Below are 17903 nucleotides of genomic sequence, written 5' to 3' on the forward strand. Positions count from 1 at the left end.
GGTTCATGTTTGGGCTGGGTTGTCTTCAGGGTCCTTTCTAACCTAAATGATTGAGAGCCCAGCTGATGTCATCCATCCCTTTCCTGAACACTACCTTAACACACATGCAAGTCTTCTGTGGTGTCTTGATGTCACTTAGGTAAATTTGTCATATACCAGAGCAAGAACGAGAGCCTTCCCTTAGGAAATGTGTCAGTTTGGATGTGTGGCAATCTGTGATAAAATTTGATAGCCGTTTTTCCAGTGGTTTGTTGTTTGTTCATAAGTAATATACTTACAAATGATGTAAAGAAAACTTGAGGATAACTTAAAGCTTGTGGAGCAGAGAGGGCTCAACCAGCGTGGAACTGAGATTGCTAGAGCAACATTTGTTTCAAATTTGGTAAGCGCTGATGGCTTTGAAATACACAATCAAACTCAGCCCAGCTCTTTTTGTCTTGTTAGACTGAAATGATGGAAGAACACTTTGGAAAAAAAAACATTCAGAAAGAATACTTTATATGTTTCTTGTTGAATAGGTGTCTTTAGTTAACTATATCAAAATAGTTGATAGACAGCAACTTTAGAAGAAAATAAATGAAAGTCTGTTTTATTCACTTTTCTCTAATTATATATTAACTGAATTACAATGTTTCAACCATATGACATTCTTACTTGATCATCAAAATATTTTATCTTTGTCATAATTAGTTTAAAAAACTGTGCTCCTTGTTCTGAAGAGATATTTTAAGTGCCAAAGATACTTCTCTGAAACTATCAGGATTGCTCCTTCACATCTGTGACCTTGTCCTCTTGAGATTTTTCTTAATCATTTTCCTCTTCCATCAGGCAGCCAAATGCAGAAGGTATCTGATTGTGTCTATTTCATCAATACATCATTTTCCCAAGTGCTTGCTGGTTTTCAGAATAGATGGAAAAGTACTAAAAGCTAAATACTCTGAGAGAGATTGAACAGTGCCTAGTGCCTTTCTTTGCTTCCCCCAAACACTTTAGTGGTATTTTTGCAAACAATTTTCATTTACTTTTTGTGTGAACTTAATCTTTGGAATTTTACCATGTTTAATATTCATCTGTGTTAGAGCATCTTGTTAGCACTGTTGCAGTTTCAGACCAGTTTTACTTTAATTTTTCAGTTTGGTGCCTGGTGTTTTCTGGAAAATTTTCTGTGCAAATAGTATTTCTTTCTATAAATATTCAGGGCAGAAATGAAATTGCTTTTATATGTTTCTTTTTATTTACTGTGCTGTCCTTGAGGAGAAAAGTTTTGGATACAACAGACCTGACCTTGTCTTTGTACTCCGATAATCAGGAAACTTTATTTAAAACTGGTCATGAACTTTGTTCTCTGACTTTTAGAATCTTCCAGATGCATGAAGTTCATTTTGGAGCATTTAAATTCATAAGGAATGTTCATTCTGAACATATGATGGAATTGCAGCTTTACTTTTTGAGTTGTACTTTGAATAGGAGCCCTTAGCCCCAGGTTTACAGCAGAGACTGGAATGATTTATTGCCTCTGGTACCACACCCCACTGCAGTGGAGTCAGCAGACAGGCAGGGAAGGGGACAGAATGAGGCAGGGGAAGAATTTCACAGGAAAGGAGAGGGAGAAGAAACAAAAGAGTAAAGAGACTTGGTGGAGAGATGCACTGAAGGTGATAATAAAAATGGCAATTTGTTTTATCCCTCATGCCTCCAGCTCACTCATCACCCACAAAATTACAGAATCAACTAGGTTGGAAAAGACTCTGGATATCATAAAGTCCAATCTACAAACAACAGCCACCTTATCAACTAAACCATGGCACTGAGTGCCACATCCAGTCTTTTTTTAAACACTTTGAGGCATGGTGATTCCCCCGTCTCCCTGGGCAGTCCTTTCCAATGTCCACCCATTCTTTCTATAAAGAATTTTTTCCTGATGTCCAGCCTAAACTTTCCCTGGTGCAGGTCGAGCCTGTGTCCTCTTGTCCTGTTGCTGCTTCAGTGAGAGAAGAGACTGACCACTATCTGTGCCTGGCAGTCTGGGCAGGGGCAGAACCTGGTACCTTCACTGGCCCTGCCCTGTCTGCCTTGCTGGGGTCCTGCAGGATCACCCCTTTGCTGCTGAGCACACAACCCTCCTGTTTTGTTGTCATACTGGCTCCTGCCTCACTTTCCCTAACAAACCAGCCTGCCTTTACTGCTCCTTTAGATTGTCTTCCTTTTTGTAGGTGTCTGTATCTAAGGTGCAAAAGCAGCAAACCAAAACCCTGTTGGAGACCACATCAAATGCATGTACAGCAAAGTGTATCTTTCTTTCTCTGTTTACTTATTGCCTTTTGTTGTGATGCAGAGGATTCTAATTTTCAGTTATCTTTGGTTTTGCCTTCTTGCATTGTTTTGCTTCCCCTGCTTTTTCTTTGACGTAGATGTTGTCTCTGTGTCTGTCTCTTCACTGCTAGCCTGGAAAGCTTTTGAGCAGGCTGAAAAAAACAGGCTGAGATTTTAAAGATCTATGAATGGTTTATCCCTTGATAATTTTTTGGTTCTGCTAATTTAACAGCATTGAGGAATGGAATTGGTGATCAAGAGATCATTAAACCAGATCAGATGTGGGTTAGGTGTCATTTGCGTGCCTGTGGTTTATGCTCCCTGTGTTATGGAAGTAGTATGGAAACAGAGTTTAGAGTAAAAAAGGAGTGCATGATTTTGTAGTATCAGATGAGCATAGTAATCTTATATTCAGCTGCTAAACAAAATCCTTTTAAAATCTTGTCTGAATTTTGGATTCTGTGTTAGTGAGAAAAGCAGCATCTAATATGGAAAAAAGAAAAGGTGGCTGAAGACAGCTTCCTCTGCAAAGAAACTGGGGCACTCTAATATGCATGCACTAGTTTTCCTACATCAGAAATGTATAAAGGATTTTCCACTTTCTGAACTGTCAGTTAGATCCACTCTGAAACATTTTGGCAGTCACTTCCTGTGCGCTTCGTCATATGTCTCCTTGATGATTTCTCACTCTGTGGAGGAAGGGGGTGAGTGAGGAGGAACTAACAAATGATAATCTAAAAAAATGTCTCAGTGTATGTAATTTAGAAATGTCACATACACCTTGCTAAGAGTAGGAGATCTTTTAAGTAAAGATCCTGCAAGGCAGTGTAGGTGGCAGTGGAGATTCTGCCAGAGTACTTGCAAGGCAGAATATGTATTGATTGTAATCATTCTCATCAAAGAAAAGAAGGAAATTTTTGAGGCTGAATATGATGAACAGGAATTCCAATCTGATGCTTGAATGATACCCCTGAAGGATAAAATCAGCTGCCAGGAAAGGACATCACTGAAGTGGCTTCAGTTGGCAAAGCTGTTCTTGCCCTGTGAAAACCTGTCAGGGGTACCAGAATGTATTTGCAGAGTGGTTCCTGTCAGTGTTACTGTGTGCCCTTAATCATGTTAGTTACTGGTGCAGTTTCTGAAAAAACAGCTAGAATTGATTGATTTGTAGAGAAAACTAAAGTTTTCTAAAAAAAAAAAAAAACCTAAAAAAGTTTTCTAAAGTTTTCTAAAACCTAAAACAAAGAAGATCTTTATTTCCATTTTTTACAGACTAATGCAGTTATCAAGTGATGGTCACAGAATAGATTAGAACCACTTAAAACTTGTGGCTTCTGCTTTGTGTTAATAGACACAGATCTAATACATTAGTTGGGCTATTTTTTTATATTACTGCAGAGCATTTGTAATGAGTATGAAGCTGACACAGCAAATAACTGGTTCAATAACTGCATCAAAATTTTTGATAAGTGTGTATGCTGGAGAGAAAAAATGCAGCAGCACAACTGAAAGGCTTCTCTCTCTTCAAAGAGTCTTCAAACATCACATAAGTATCTTTAAAAAATGAAGAGTGTCTAGATTTCATAGTAATGCTTCCAATCTGCTAATTTTAAATTGCTTTCCACAAATACCTACAATGAGGGTGTTTTATTGCCCTGAGGGATATCAGAACTTCAGAGCTCAAATTAACTGGACAGACAGAGATAGGAGAAGAAGAAACTTCTGATCTCCAGTCTTACACTTTCTCCAGACCTGCTATGCAATTAACTAAAAACGATTGCATTTTCTGCACTGCCTGAGCCAGTGCTGCTTTACAGTCAAAAGTCTGTGTAACTCCTTCATGGGGCTTTGTCCAGCCCCCCTGTACCTGTTCTTACATTGCAGCAACATTCAGCCTCACTGAGCTCCAAAGAGGTTGTGCAACAGAGGAAGCCACCACGTTTTTATTGAAACCAAATTATTTATGTAAAATAGCATTGACTTACCAGTCTACTGACAAATGTGTTTTGAAGTAACTTTGGTTGTACTGAAACAATATCTCGTTTTCCTACTGAAGCCTGTGTCAACCAGTGGCCTCAGAGCCACTTTTTGGAAATGTTATTACACTATTGAACAGAATTTTTTTGTGCTTTGACTGAAATTTTGGAAGACTGAGACCTCTAAGTTGGAAAACATAGTGTGAAATTTTTAGAACAAAGTGAAGAAAGGGCAGCTTCAGTCCTGCTTTTGTCTAACTGGTGGTTAGTCAAAAGTATAAATCTCAGCTGCAGTTTTATAATGTCACTGGCTTAACAAATACCTCCCTTTGTTACACATCCTGTCGAGATAATAAAGATTTAAGCTCCAAGAACGCTTGCTCTGTGTATGAGAAACAAATTTAACAGAGCTACAATTTCCATTCTTTCGAGCCATACTGCCTGCAGTTCAGTGTGGATCTTTAGGGATTATATTATTTCAAGTGTAATTTTACTCAGAACCTCTGAGACCAACTGCTGTGAAATCAAGTACCTGTATGAAGAAATCTGTCTCTTAATAACATTTTTCTTGCCTCTGTTAACTTTACAGCTCCTTCATTGAAGAAGGGTCTTGATCTGCTGTGAAGCCATGTTCTGCAGCTCACACAGCCTCCCCTGCCTGTTGAGTTGTATTATTTTAGCAGTGCCACGCTATCTCCAAAGGCCCATTAAAATCTATTGCCTGCATTCTGCAGGAAGGCTCAGAATAGGGAGGTGACAGAGAGGCCTTGGAACCCCCTCCCACTTCTGCAGGAATTGCAGTACTTTAGGATGTAGGTTTGTGCAGGCAAAGTGAAGCATGGCAGAAAGCTTACATCAAATTTCTCCTGTGGGCTTTAATGCATACATATCTGAAATGTAAACACAATGTGATGCAGATATTTGTTTTCCAGCAACAGATTATTTGTGTAAAAACAAGGAAACCAATCTGAGATGACAGCCAGTTGTAAAAAAAGAGCAATCTGTAAAATGTGTAGTGTGATCTGAAGGGGAGAATTTTATCTTGTCATTTGGCATTTTTGCTGGTCTTACTGGAATTCTGACTGTGTTATGAGCAAATTGAGATGATCTGGTGTTATCATTTTGGGGGGTTTTTGCTAGAATAGCAGATACCAATGGTCACAAGAATTGAAAGGAGAATTACTCTTTAAATAGATACTTTGATTTGGTCCGAAAGTACTTTTCTGAAAGAAGTCTTTTCTTCTACCATCAGTCAAAAGTAACTTTGTTCACATTTTACAAATTGGGCCAATTTCACTGATTTGTCTGGTAAGAACCCAAAGATCTTGTGAACTTGATTTGAGCAGATTCCACACTTTCTGTTTCTCAGCAAAATATCTCAAAGCCAATTAATGCTTCAGTATTTATTTCTCTTAAACGGACATTGTGGACATGTCCCCATTTTGAGATAAATTTTGGACTAAACATGTTGGTAGTGAAAACTTCTTTCTGACTTAATTTCCTCTTGAAATTTCACAATTTCTCACATAGGTTTTGTGATTGGTAACCTGCCATATTAATTCTGCATTTTATCTTTGTCTTAGCATTACCCTTCAGGTGAATATATCTTTCAGTAGCAGGGAGAACAAATAAAATAGTACTTTTGAAGAAAATGAAATATTCTAATTCTCTCAGGTAGAATTGAGATATTTTGCAGCTTAGAAATTGGGGGCTTGCATCCTGTGTCTAAAATTCATGGGATTACTTTTATTATTTTTTGTTATTTTTAATTCAAGCAGAATTGCAATTTTCTATTTCTGGTAAATTCCAATGGCAGGTTTTTGTGTGATTGCACCAATATAGACATTTTCAGAGAATCACACAATATTCTGAGCTGGAAGGGACCCACAAGGACCATCAAGTCCAGCTCTTAAGTGAATGGCCCATACAGAGATGGAATCCATGACCTTGGTGCTGCCAGCACCACGCTCTACAAAACCAACACTGGAAACACTGTTTTGCCAAGATTGTCTGTGCTTCTGATTCTCAGGAACCTAAACAAGAAATTTCACACTCAAACTGCAGAAGAAAGTTGTTTCAACTGACAAAATTAATAATCAAGGTTTTCTTTGGATTTTTAATAGAAATAGCGCCGTTTCAAACTGAACGGATTTTTGCAGTTGCTTGGCTGTGTGAATGTCCATAAACTGCAGATTAACAGGGACTGCTTCAGTAATACAAACTTTCACAGAAGTAACTTTTTAAACTTAACAAGTGGGAGCAAATCTCATTATCCATGTTAAGGCCCTGACCTTGCTCTTTTAAGCTAACTTGTTGCCTTTTTCTTTTTTTAATGTTTTTTTTTTCTTTGTGTGCTTCATTGTTGCAGAAGTGTTAATTAGAAATGAATCAACCATGGTGGGCAGGCAGTCGATACCTGAGTTAATTATATTTCTTTAAGGAGCAGAAACAGGCAGATGTGCAGGATTCTCTGAGATCTCCATGAAGGGCACACACCCAGGGTACTCAGTGTTATTTTAAAGTGATCCTCAATGACTTAGTGTTTTAAAACCTTTTGTAGGGTGAGGTATTTGTTCCCTCATCTTTCCTACCCTCAGTGATAATTACAAAGAGTTTTAATGCTGTTAATTTTCATTCATAATTACTTTTTTCATAGTGAATTTGGTCCAATGCCTAAGGTGTAACCTGTGTGAAAGTCAGTTTAATTTCCTGCCTGCCCTGTGTTACTCATGGGGGTTTACCTTGCTTCACTTTGCTAAAGATGAGATGCCCTCTGATTCAGCAAGGATGACCCTTGATATTTTTCCCAGACTGGAAATTATAACTGTATGCATGTTCTGGATGCAGACTCAGACGTTACTGTTGATAAGATGACACTGGATTTTTAACATGCCAGTGTGTTTGCTCTTGTTTTCAGGCATCCAAAGAAGATGACTTGGGCTGCTGAAGGATTTCTGTGTGGTCAGACACACAGAGCAGTTCAAACCAGAGAACTGGCATGCAGCTAATATGAATGCCAGCTCTCACATTTTTACTGTTTTATCCCAACAAAAAAAGTTTTCACGACTTTCATGTTACTACATTAGAAATGACTAGTTCATTTTTTTGTGTTGAAAGGAACTTTGTTTAATAATGCCTTTTCATTTATGTGATTAATTCTCCCAAACCCAGAGTATTTTGATGTACAATAATGAGGCCTTGGAGAGTTGTGAAGGTTTTCCTTTTGTTGGCAGGTGATATTTCAAGGGGAATTTAATTTCTGATGAACCAGTAGCCGAATGTTTTGTATTAACTTGAACACATGTGGCAATTAATTGGTACCTGTTGAGACTCCTGTGCCTTATGGCTGCCCAGCTGCTCTGTACAGGGTGAGGTTAGGAAACAGAACTTTGTCTTCTAGGGTTTCAGCAAGCACATCTGCCCAAGCAAGCTGCTGAGAGAAACAAAAAGGGAATCTGTTTCAATGGAAACATGTAAAGGCAGGTTAAGTCCTGCTGTTGTGACCAAAGCTGTCAGGTGTTCCCTTTGTAGAGCTGTTTTACCCTCGTGTTTATTTCTGTGGGGCAGGTGGGTGTGGATGTTTTTGAACAAGCAATTTCTGTTGATAACTGTCAGCACATTGGTCACCAGGAGAATGAACACCTTCTCTGATAGTCTTGAGAAAGGTTGAGATTTTGGTGTTAGTGATGAACGTTGGCTGTACAGTTCCTTTTTGGTAACAATTTTATAGCTCAGTGTCCTTGACAGCTTTTAAAATTGTAGTTTAAGCGCAAGAAACCTTTGTCTTGAAAGAGTGTCAGTGCAGTATCAAGGAGACATTTGTTTTTTTGATTGCATAATTTCTTACTGCAATAGTCCATGACATTAATCCAATTTAGCTGTATACTTTGTCAGGATTTTCATTATCTCTCTTGCTTTTTGGATAAAGCTGATATATCCATGAAAATAAACAGTATTAAAAACCCCTGTGTATTTATGATCACTTCACAGGTTTTACCCCAGGAGAATAAAGATGAATGTTTTTAGCAGAGTTAAATGGATTTAGGCAAGTGTATATCCTGCCTCCAAAAGGATTGTCAGAAAGATTTAAACCAGGAAGAGTGCTGAGGATACTGATAATACTTGTGCTTTACTACAAAATCATTGTTCAACAAGACATTTGGCTCTATCTGTGTGCTGGTCTTCAAATAATTGCAAGAATTATCCCAGAAAAAGGAGCATTCGATATTTAAACCGGAAACGTGATCATATTAAAGGCCTAAATTTGTCCATTTTAAGTAGACTTGATCAGGTTTAATTTAGGATCTCTCCTAATGTTCTCATGTGTTCTTTGTTGATTCCTCCAGTCCCCTGAACCATACATTTCTGTATGGTGATTTTTCAGTGCTTGGTTTTTGAATGTCCTGACTGTGGTAAGAAAATGCTGCTGGGGCACAGGTGAGCTGGGCTCACTTGCACTCACAAACTCTGTGTTTCTAGTTCAGCTTCTTTCTGAGATGTTTTATATAGGTGCAGTTTTTGGGGTTTCTAATTATTATTTCAAGTTCTTTTTTGTCCTTCAGAAAAATTTTTGTTTTGGCTTCTAATCACTAAGCACTTTGGTATCAAAGTGCTTCAATGCTTTACAGATTCTTGCTTTCACTTCTGTTTTGATGTTCTGCAAGTTCTACAAAACAGTTGCAGAATAAATACTTACATGACTCAATTTGATAATAATTTGTTTCTGCACTTTAAAATAGCAAGATGTATATAATAAGAATGTCAGTATTCTAAGAACATTAGCCAAAGTTCTTATTTTCTTTGAGAATACTCCCCTTTACCCTGAAGTGTTTTGTTGCGGATAAAACCATAACCAGAACCTCATCCATGCACTCATTTGGAAACCCTTCATGAGAATAAACCAAATAAAGCCAAACTGCTTTGTGGCTTTGGGGAGATTCTCCTGAAATCACCATGGCTGAACACACCTCATGATGCATGAGGGGCTGGATACAGAAGAAATTTAAACACATACCTTAAATTTACGTACCTCCTGACAGCAGCTGACCAACCAAAAAAAGAATTGTTAACTTGCTTATGGTAGATTATTAATAATTTTCTCAAGCTTTTGAGTTTAACTATATAATTAGCAATTAAAGGAACAGAAGCTATTTCTCAACATATATAAGCTTATGTTGATTAGTTTGAGTGTTTTCTCACTGAAGGGGGGGGAACAGGCATTTACTTTTAAGATACTCAGCTCCCTTGCTGTTTCTGATGTACTAATTACTGTGTTTAATACTTACTATTTATGACCTCCTTATCATTTTCTATTAGTCATCATTTGAATGTTACATTCTGGTTTTAATTATGTTGTGTACTTTGATTTATCCAAGCTGCACACTTCCTGCCATATCATAAAAGAAATACAATATATTAGCATATTTTTAATTTGCTTCTCTTTCATGTGCTGCTCCTCAGCATATTCATAACTTCCAAAGAGAGAGAGGTAGGCAATAAAAGTTTTCTCTTTGATTTTCAAACTTGTTGATGTTCTTGTCACCTGGCAAAAGCTGATTTGCCTTTCCAAGATTGGATGAATCTCATTCAAGGAGAAATTGAAATGTAAAGGATTCCTTTAAAGAAAATAGTATGAATGTTTCAGATTAGGCAATGCTTGACATGCTAAGCATAACTTCACAAAAGCTTTGCCTTTAAGTTTTGTTAAACAAATCCAACACAATCCACATCCACACGCAGTGATCAGCTTCAAAGATTTGTGCTTTTCACCCTGTCACAACTCCTACCCTGTGGCAAACACAGGAGAGTATTTGTGACTCTGTGCCTCTCACCTGTCCTAACTCTGATTTTAGCCTGATGGCACTTCTCCCCTGCAGCAAGAGCAAGGAAGTCCTTCCTTTCTGCTAAAAGGGCTTTGTATAGAGAGCTTAAAAAAACAATTTGGACTACATGGAAAACTCCCCCCCCCCCCAAAAAAAAGTTTATAAACTGGGGTTGTTCAGCCTGGAGGAAAAAAGGTGAGAACTGAAACACCTTCCAGTACTGAAGTGAGCTACACAAGAGCTGAAAAGGGACTTTGTACAAGGGCTTGGAGTGGAAGGGCTTTCCACTGACAAAAAGAAGGTTTAGAGCTCATATAAATAAATTTTTCCTGTGAGGGTGGGCAGGCCCTGGCACAGGGTGCCCAGAGAAGCTGTGGCTGCCCCTGGATCCCTGGCAGTGCCCAAGGCCAGGCTGGACAGGGCTTGGAGAACCCTGGGCTGGTGGGAGCTGTCCCTGCCCATGGAAGGGGCTTTGGAGCTGGACGAGCCTTAAGGTCCCTTCCAACACAAACCATTTTCTGATTCCCTGCAGATGAGATGTGGAACCCCACGCTTTCCCCTTGATGACATATACATTCACATATATATAAAAAAGATTTTTGTCTGGAAAATGTTTTTAGAAGTTGCCATTTATTAATGGGGAAATGTATTTGAGAGATGTCTTCTGAGACTTTCCTGAAGTTTCATTAACATTACCAGGCTAATTTATACACTTTAATAGCTACATTGCCCATGGTGATTTCATTAATGGAATTGTTTTGTATGTTAGTAAGAATAAAGGGATTTGAAATATTTCATATGTACCATGTGAATTGATTTTGCATGAGGGAAAAATTTGAAGCTCAGTAGTATTGAATAAAGAAAGGAGTAATGGTACTTAAAATTCTGAAGTTTATATCAATCAAATATATAAACCTGAAGTTTCCTCTAATTTGCTATTTATATGCAGGACTTAATATCTCACATGTTTTTACATTTTAACAAACAAGAACTATTATTTTTAATTTTTTTTTTCAGTTTTCAGACTATCAAAATTTGGATACATACTTTTATTTTAAAAGTTGATTAAGTATGATACTGCATGCTATTGACAGGTACAATTTTAGCTTACCTAAACTGGATTTCAGGAATAGAAAATAATTCTTCTTCTTTCCATGTTATTAATTCTTTGACTGTGATTACAGCTTCTTTCATGCAAAACAAAAGTATGAAATGGTGAGCTGTAGTTATTACCCTTCATTTATCCATTTTTTTCAAGGACCATCATTCCAAAATTAATTTTATGTTGAAGGTATGGATGGTGAATCTGGGCACAGCTTTAGGCAGAAGTCCTTCTTGGGGCCATGGTGATGGTCTCTGATGTGTGGTAAATGTGAGACAATATTTCTCCATCTGCCATTGGTTTAATCCCTGCCTGAGGACTCGAGTAATTTTCAGCTAAAACTTGCTGACTTGTAAAATGGGGAATACCTTCAGACCCAGTGAGAGATACAAGGCTCTGATCTGTTTGAAAAGACTATTCTGTTTCTCTGCAATCCCTTGAGAAGGCCAAATACACTTGCAGACCAAACTGAAACACCTTCCTGTGTCTCTAGATCTGTTTGTTCAGGTGGGCTGTGTGCTCTGCCTGAGCTAGAGCTGTTTACCCAACAGATTCACAGATCTCCCTCTGTGCTATAACCTGGTGGCACATCAGAATGCAAACAGATCATCATCTGAGTCAGCTGCTGAGAGGTGACAAAAGATGAGGAAAGGTCTTTTTCTCCACAAATCTCTCACCTGACTTGGAGTAACCCCCTAGACAGATACAAATGGAGTTGTGTTTGGTGTAACCAAGTCTCCCACAGGCACTGAGGGATGATCACAAGATGCAGCAGGAATTACCCAGTTTTACCCAGTTTTACCCAGTTTTACCCAGTTTTACCCAGTTTTACCCAGTTTTACCCAGTTTTACCCAGTTTTACCCAGTTTTACCCAGTTTTACCCAGTTGTTTCAGCAGCACACAGCACTTCAGCAGCTGCTGGGCTCCCTGCTCTGTGGGGCTGGTTGACAGAACACAGCTGGGGAAGGCAATTAGAACAAAGAGGTGTCTGAAGTGCAGATACCTACTGGAAGTGTTTGGTCATGAGAGTAAAATCATCTGATAGACAAATGAGAGATCACTGCTGTGTGAGTTGCATCATTTGGGGTTTAATTTGGAATAAAGACTGCTACACTTTGGTTAGAAAGATGTATTTTTGCCTGTTTCATTCTCTTGAAATTAAAATGTGCTGACTCTTGTAAAGTAAGGCAGTTCCTGGGAAATTTTAGGAGTCATTGATGGCTTTTCCAAGCCCATGACTGACTTCAACTTTTTAGTATACTGACAATGTACAAAAGAAAGGAGTAAAGCAAACAGAAAAGGTGTGTAACAAAGGAGAAGATTATGGATAGAATACACTCAGATCTTGTGACAGTATATACTACCAAAGAGAGTATTTTCCAGTGATGTGGAATATTAAATGTCTTAAATAGCTAAATGTTTATTATCTGTAAAAAAATTAAAAAGATTTAATGGGCTTAAGTGCAAAGAATACAGGAAAGAATTTACCTATGGAAAGAAAATCATAATTTTAAGCCCAAGATCCTTTCTGAACTGTGCTAACCCAAAATGATTTCTCACTGTTTCCTTTCACTGGACACTTGCAGTTCCATTTTATCTTGTTCTTGGAAGCAGTAATTTAAAGAAGGTGCTAGAGATGAAATCCTCATTGCTTCTTGCCCATGCTCTCTTTCCTAGGAGGTTTTTTGAGCATTTTGGGGATGCAAGACAACAGTTCCTGTATCTATATTTAAACATGCAGTTGGTATCTAAGAGATTGCATTCTCCCAGCCCACCTCAGCCAGGCAGTGGAGGGTCTGAGGTTGCTCTGAGTTACCTGCTGGAGGATGTGAGGCGAGGAGAAGCTGCCTTCCAGGAGCTCTGTTCCACTGTGGGGATAGAGAGAGCCACAGGAGACTGAGGCTGCCACAGACTGGAGAACCTACGTGCTGCTCTGGGCTCTGATTCTTCCACTAAGCTCAAACTGGAGGGAAAAATAGTTTGTGGCAATAGCAGAATAAACATTTACAATTTAGTTGGTAATCTAGTTATACAGCCAAGAGATTTATGTAGTAATAGAGTATTATAGCCCTGTGCTAGAATTCTGGGGGTTTAGTCACTGGTTTTCTTAATTTTTAATCTCCTTATTTTAGGAGTTCCTCTTTTTAAAATTAATGTATTATTTTTGACCATTAAAAAGATTGTAAACCAGTTAATACTATCTAAGATTGTCTTGTAATATGAGTGCAGATAATGAGTAGTCATTGAGAATCTTATTCCTGATAGTTTTTGTAAGGAATGAGTAGTAGAAGGTAACAGTTTAGTATAAGCATTTTTAAACTTGAAAGGAGAAATGAAGTCTTGAGTTCCTACAGTTTACCAAAATAAACATCTCTTGGTAATTAATTCTTTGGGAATTAAGAATGAAAAGACTGGTAATATGCATGCCAATATTCTAATATTATCAAGTGTTTTGGATTTTTTCTTAATTTTTAACTTGATAAAGCTCTGATAACGTACCTTGTGTTAAAAGCACCATATGGTGAGATAGTTTTGATCTCTCTCTGTACACATGCACATATCTTCATCAGTTATGATATAAAGACAGGAGAAAATAATCCTCTGATGTATTACTCTAGAGTGTGCCAACACAACCATTACACATATTAGTTTCACCAGCAGTGGTGTGGGCTGGATAAGCAGTAGCAGCTTTTAAATTATGCAAGTGGCTTATGAATCAGAGAGATGTTTTGTCAAATGACTCACTCCCTTAGATAGTTAGGCTGGGACAGATCTTGGGGTTTTAAAAGTCTCAATGGATTTTGGAAACTTAAGGCTCTTGGGGAAAAAAGGGTTCATCAGCTGCATATCAGCTTTTATCTATTTATGTCAGATTCTTGAGTTTACTACAGAGACCCACGTAAACTGCTGAACTTCATTATAATCATTTGAATGAGCAGCCCAGGAACACTTGGTTGAGCTGATTTAACACAATGTTATGCTTCAAAACCTATTCTGAAATTCAGCTTTTGTTTGAAAAAGAAATCTGGTTATATATTATTTTACAAGTGACTAGTTGTTCAGCTGTTTGGCTCTGTTGTGACAGAATACTTTATCTTCAAGTGGTGAGGAACTTAATGAAGTGTCCAGTTATTGAGTTGTTTTCATCTGCTTTCCATTGACCCCACACTCATCTTTGGTTATCTCACGGGACCAGCGTTCACTGTCATCCTCAGGAATTAGCAAAAATCACTAGCAGTGATATTTACACAATATTACAGAGAGTAACTTTGCAAAAATAAAGCTCTTCAGTGTGTCATCAGTCATGCAAGAAGTTCCAGACACATGCAAATGAATGCAAAATCTCTTGCTAACTTTTGCTAGTAAAACAATTTGGAACAGTATTCTCTGTGTGGGAAGATGCCAGTCTGTGAAATACTGTGAGGAATGATATTTGATTGAGTTATTCCATAAGGAGCCCAACAATGGAGAAAATGATTCAAGATATGATAAATAACGTTGAGGTTTAATTACTTCCTTAGGATATGTCACTCTCAGTATTTCCAATATGCTATTTTTCTCTTTTAAGCTCAGTCCATTAGATAGTTTTTAATTGTATATGATATGGTTTAGAAATCAGCTGGGACTTGGAGGCACGGAGTTAAAGGAGTTCTTCATCTCCTTCCTAAAGGTTTAAGGAAAAACCCCACACGGCTGTGATGCATGGCTGCAGCATCTGCAGCTCAAGAGCTTCTCTTTCCAGAGAGCAATAAAGAACAAGCTTCTTCTATTTCCCAGGTACTTTCCAAGGGTCCAGATTTATTTCTATTTTCTCTCCTTTAAAAAGTATGTTGATATTTTACTTACATTGCCCTTCTTTTTAGTGGCTTTTAACAAACACTTCAGAGGATCCTATCTGTCGTTGCTCTTGCAATTCTCTCTGCCAGTCTTCCTATTAATTTATGGATTAATGGGAATGTGGACAATCAGCGATGTGACAATGCTTAGACCTTTGGAACAGAGTAGTGGTTGTGTTTTCTTGCTGCCTTTTATTTTTGCTTGACATCTCTAGTTCTCTTGCTTTCCCTGCCTCTTTTGTTTTTAATAGTATATTTAGCGTGGGTGGCAGTTTAGGTTTTGTTTTGGTAAGTACAGGGTTTATTCCTACACCTTTTTCATTATGTCAGACACATCTTTGCAGAAGTATTGCTTTCACTGATGTATTTTTGCCTGAAAATATGAAAACAGCATGCCTCTTTGCTATCTAAAAAGGAGGCCCTGTAAGTACGCTCATTCTTTTGAATAATTACCTTTTTACTTTCCAGAAGGCAACCTTTTAAATTGGACTTCTTGTTTGAGGGACTTTCTGAAATCAAGCCAGTGACAGCAGTTGAATTACAAGAAACTGAAAAATGGGTCTGATAATCTGGGCTTTTCAAACTTATACCATCAAAAATTCTTAATTTTTTTTGTGATATACCTATAAATATTAAAGGATCTCTACACATTTGTAGAGAAATAGTTTTTCAATACTCCTGGAATAACATGGAAGACTCTTTGTAATTAAAGTAATAAATTCTCAGATGTGAAGAACTTATTCAAGCAGTGATAAAACAATAAAGGTTTTTTTTACCTCTAAATGAGCTGCTGAAGTGGTGATATTAGCAGTACTGGAAATGTTTTATTCCCAACAGCATTATAACTATTGACGAGTTGACACAGTGAGGATGGCAATGGTTTCAGGGGTGGATTGCTGATTTAACATTGGGCTATGCTTTTATGGCAGTATTTTCCTTCAAACACCAGAAATGTCTTATCTGATTAAGAATTTTATTGTTGTACTTTATAAGCTCATACATAAAATATTATGCAAAACCAATGTAACAACAATCCTTTATTAACATGATTTGAAAGGAAGATTTTCTGATAATAATTCAATTGGCTTCAGTAGTATACAATGGAACAGCCTTATTTTATTGCCTTGCCGTTTCAGTTGAGGAAACTAAAATCCATATGCTGCATGTGGATGGACAGTGATTTTTGTTTATTGACTCATTTATTTTAGAGAACTGAACTTTTTTTTCTGTTTTATCTGTGTTTTGAAGTAGTGGAACATTATGAGCATAAAATACAACTTCAAAACAAAAGTGTCAACTGTGTATCTGCACCCAGCACTCTGGGTTTAGCAGAAATGCTTGTTTTGGTGATGCCAGTTTGGGTGAAAGATGATCTAAAGCCAGTTCCCTCCAAGAGCAGCTTTTCCCCGTGAACAGCTCCTGACAATGTTTTTGGTGTCCTCTGTCCTGGGGGTGTTCCACATTTCCTTCCTTTGTCCCATGGGGAGCTAGGAAGAGCTGTGGGCACACTCCAGGAGGGCAGCTTTCCCCACATTTTCCTTTATCTCTGCTACAATACTGTCAGTGACCTTTCCTGGCACCAGAAATGCCATTTCTGGGGTTCCATCATCATCAGGAATATGTACAGGAGAAATGGCAATTGCTACACTGTGATGTTTCTCAGAATATCATATACATAAAAAATGGAGCAGTCATTGCTGTGTTTCTAAACTGGAATTCCTAATTAGTGTGTGGGGTATTTGGTGAACTTTGGATCTCTGCCTTAATCACCTCAGTGTGGGCTCTTGGTACGTGTGGCCATTTCTTGGTGTTGCTCAATGACTTATTAAGAAAATTCTGACCTGTTACCCAGCACGAGGCTGGGGATTGTGGAACCATGTGTTGCTCAGAAAAATGGTGGGAAGTTTCCAGTCACAACAGTTCTTCCAGTTTAGAGACATGCCAAGTCATTTACCTACTTATCAAACGGACTACAATTTGGAGTCTCTTTCAGGACCATATTTAACCCTGAATATCAGCCTGAGAGAACTGGGGAAAAAGAATAAATGGCATTTGTCAGTTTGTTTTGAGATTTCCCATAGTGTATTGACAAGAGGGAAGTTTATAACTTACAGTCACATGGAAGAAGAATGAGATTCTGAGGAATAACTGAACCAGTTGTGAGCTAAAATATTTTAATCTTATCAAAGAGGCTCCTTTTGTTCACAGCCTCTATACATGGTAAATGTAGTAATGCCAGTGTGCCGCAGTTAAACAGTCACATAAAGAAAAAACAATCTTTTTCTATGCATAAATATTTATTTTTATTGTGTTCTATATTTTCTTCAAGGGTATTTCCATGAACTTACTGCTTTCCAGAGCAGTGCTTTTCCAAGCAACCACCAGCTCTGGAGTCAAGTTGTGGCCTTTGAATGATTCTCGTTACTCTAAGAGGAACAGATAAAGAGAATTAGATGTGCTTCCTAAGGAGTGCTTCAGTAGGTAAGTTAAGTCCATTTTGTTCTATATGTAATATTTCCATAACTCCTTCAAAAATTAAGTAATTGCTCAATAAGTTTTGCTGTAAGAGCTGTAACACCTAGTTAAAACCCATTTTTCTTAATTCTTATGGATGGAGTGAAAATCAGAACTCTGTATGGAAACACCAGGGGAAAAAAGTCTGTTAGAGGGAACCTATTCCTGGCAAAGTTTTCTAAAACCTCTGCAAGTATTTTCTTATTTTAGAACAGTTCCTTTTTGTTCAAGTGATTGGAAATGTTGGTGATGTTGTTTTACTGGTCAGGTTAGGCAAATAGAACATTTAGAAAAGGACATTTGGGCTCAGGGGTGTCTGGATTAGGCCCCAAAAAGTCT

General features: G+C 37.8%; 1 protein-coding gene across 1 annotated transcript in view; it reads left to right on the top strand.

Annotated features, from left to right (window-relative positions):
- The window catches only part of LOC135304940 (beta-1,3-galactosyltransferase 2-like), a 577146-nt gene that overhangs the window by 156105 nt on the left and 403138 nt on the right, over positions 1-17903 (top strand). The window contains 1 exon segment of the mRNA XM_064427917.1: positions 17380-17531. The gene's annotated coding sequence lies outside the window, so the exon portion shown is untranslated.

This window comes from Passer domesticus, chromosome 7 (genome assembly GCF_036417665.1).
Source record: "Passer domesticus isolate bPasDom1 chromosome 7, bPasDom1.hap1, whole genome shotgun sequence".
Lineage (NCBI taxonomy): Eukaryota > Metazoa > Chordata > Aves > Passeriformes > Passeridae > Passer > Passer domesticus.